This window comes from Adiantum capillus-veneris, chromosome 5 (assembly GCF_014529385.1).
Source record: "Adiantum capillus-veneris isolate H3 chromosome 5, ASM1452938v2, whole genome shotgun sequence".
Lineage (NCBI taxonomy): Eukaryota > Viridiplantae > Streptophyta > Polypodiopsida > Polypodiales > Pteridaceae > Adiantum > Adiantum capillus-veneris.
Genome location: NC_140935.1, coordinates 105,264,068 through 105,267,355, shown reverse-complemented (window position 1 = coordinate 105,267,355; position 3,288 = coordinate 105,264,068).

The following is a 3,288-nucleotide window of genomic DNA, read 5'->3' as shown; positions in this document are numbered from 1 at the left end:
TCCACCCGTATCAAAAGTCCATACAACATAAGCAAAAAATGAATGAAGAAACACCAGCCGTATCAAATCTCTCACTCCCAATATCAAAGCATAAAGCATATGTAGAATCCAAATTCTCATTAAGCATAAAGTACTCTCAATTGATACCACATAAAGAGACTGTTTTATTAATATAGCATGCAATGAAGCCTTAAACATCTGATCCAAAATGCCTTCAATATTTACCTCAGCCATTTTCATATCCTCATGGGTATCCATCTCATTCTCCCCACACTCCATTAACCATTCATCCAATTCAACCACACCATGCTTGATAGGTAAGCCATCTTCTACACATAGCTTCCTATCCTCAACATAAGGATCAAGCAAGGAAACATCAACCATATTCACAAGAGGCATAGCAAGAGAATCTCCATCATTTTCCATATCCTCTAAAACCTCAATATTCTCTTTATCAATCAAGGGATGGCCACATACATCACTACAAATGCAATCACCAGAGTCCTCATGGACAGTCTCCTCATTAATAAGGTCCACAACATGCTCAACAACATCATCATTTAGTGGAAAAGTCTCAACAATAGCATGCATTTGAGAAATCTCTTCATTCTCATCATTCACTTTTATATAAGTATCCTCATTGACTTGCAAATCATTCTCAACTACTTCACATAAAAGGAGAGGGATACCCAACATCCACTTTAACATCACCCAAATGCTCATCTTTCACATGGGACACATCAACAATGGCATCTTCAACTTGATTCTCATCATGATCATTCTTTAAGACTACACTAATTGCATTCTTTTCCTTCTCATAAACTTTCACATTGGTAGAAACATTACCTTTGGCATGTAAAGCACCAATAAGAGGCATAAACAACAAGGATGGCATAATGAGAGCATTCTTCTTAATCTCTTTCTCCTTAGTACATGCTTGATTCTTTTTCTCAAGAGAATCATCATGATCTAATACTGTGCTAGAGGCACTCTTTTTCCCTACATCAATGCATAAATAAACCTTTGTCTCAACATCACCCTTCAATCCAAGCTCTTGCATTCTCTCTAACTTCCATTCCTTATGCTTTGCAATCCGTACTGCATCCTCAAATGTAAGTGGCCTTTTAAGCCCAACCTTTAACTTCAAATCAGCTCTCAAACTTTGCATAAACATACACTTTTTAAGCATAAGAGGAGGAGCATCACTTCCCAAAGAAACACACCATCTTCTCCACAAAGCATTGAACTCCTTGACAAAGGCATCTACACTTTGACCATCACATTGTACAAGTCCTTCAAGGGAGTGCCATACATCCATTGGGTCCTCTACCTTCTTGAACTTCTCAAGAAAATCCTTCTTTAATGCATCATAATTCGTCACCAATGGAGGTTGAGATGATTTCAACCAAAACTCATACTCATCATACCATATCCTTGCATCCTCTTTCAAGCGAAAGAACAAAATCTTGAGCATAATCATTGGATCTTCCTTATTTTCCATCCAACAATAAAAATCTATCTTTTCAATGATTTCCTTAGCATCCTCACCAACATGGCCATAGAACCTTGGAAACTCTGTTACCATAGCCATCAAAGCTGTCAATTAAAGGTCACCTGAAGAAGATCCTCCGTGGGGGCACCAAAACACTGTTGGGAAACAAGCAAACTGAAACACCTCTATAGCGATGTCACCCAAAAGCATTGAAAGAGAACTACAAGAACACCAAAAGCCTTGGAAAATCCCTTTGAAACACCACAAGTACAACAAAAGTAGTCCCCTTGGGAATTTACTAGCCGTCGCCCACCCAAGAGACTATGTCACATAGGAGCAAAACCCTGTCAAAGCACGGATTTACAACACACGCCAACCAATGCATATGAAGACAAGAGCCTCTCCTTTGACCATTAAACATCACAAACCCACAAATTCAACATCAATTCCACAATTCACAGATACATGCCCTCCGAATCTGTCTACGCACAATTTGCCACTAGGCTGCCATAGCCTTAACCCTACAGAGAACTAATCGTAACCTGAAGAGCACAACTCCAATTGGGGCACTTTAAAGTTTGAGATAAAGCTTGAAAAATGAATGGAAAGAAACCTGAAGATGACCAAAATTGATTCCAGACGTCTCCATGAGCAAACTTGACGCGAATAGAAAGCTGCCCCAGCACGAGTACACGTAGAGAAGGCTAATCGGGGCAAAAAACTGCATCCAAAGGCATCAAGAAGCCATAACAAGCTCAGACCTGCAAAATTCTAAACTTTGGCTGAACGTTTTTAAGTTTATACATGAGCTTTAGTTATATACAAGGCTCCCTACAAAACACTCACTCACGGGCACTTACAGTAGCCCGACAACTGTCACTAGACTAGCGACTTGCAATGCATGTACATGTGCTTGCTAAAGCAAACTAAAAACTCCACAAAAAGAAATCCCACACACACTTTTGACATCGGACATCATGTCTCTATGTACAAAATTTACCAAGAACGGGGTTCTCAAAATGCGCGCAACATAGTTTGCCAAACCCCCAGTCTGCTATAGCATTCATGCTCAGCAGTAACATAAGCATATTGTCCACCCGGATCAAAAGTCCATACAACATAAGCACAAAATGCATGAAGAAACACCAGCCATATGAATTCTCTCACTGCGAATATCAAAGCATAAACCATATGTAGAATGCAAATTCTCATTAAGCATAAAGTACTCTCCATTGATACCACATAAAATGACTGTTTTATTAATATAGCATGGAATGAAGCCTTAAACATCTGATCCAAAATGCCTTCAATATTTACCTCAGCCATTTTCATATCCTCATGGGTATCCATCTCATTCTCCCCACACTCCATTAACCATTCATCCAATTCAACCACACCATGCTTGATAGGTAAGCCATCTTCTACACATAGCTTCCTATCCTCAACATAAGGATCAAGCAAGGAAGCATCAACCATATTCACATGAGGCATAGCAAGAGCATCTCCATCATTTTCCATATCCTCTAAAACCTCAATATTCTCTTTATCAATCAAGGGATGGCCACATACATCACTACAAATGCAATCACCAGAGTCCTCATGGACAGTCTCCTCATTAATACGGTCCACAACATGCTCAACAACATCATCATTTAGTGGAAAAGTCTCAACAATAGCATGCATTTGAGAAATCTCTTCATTCTCATCATTCACTTCTATATAAGTATCCTCATTGACTTGCAAATCATTCTCAACTACTTCACATAAAAGGAGAGGGATACCCAACCTCCACTTTA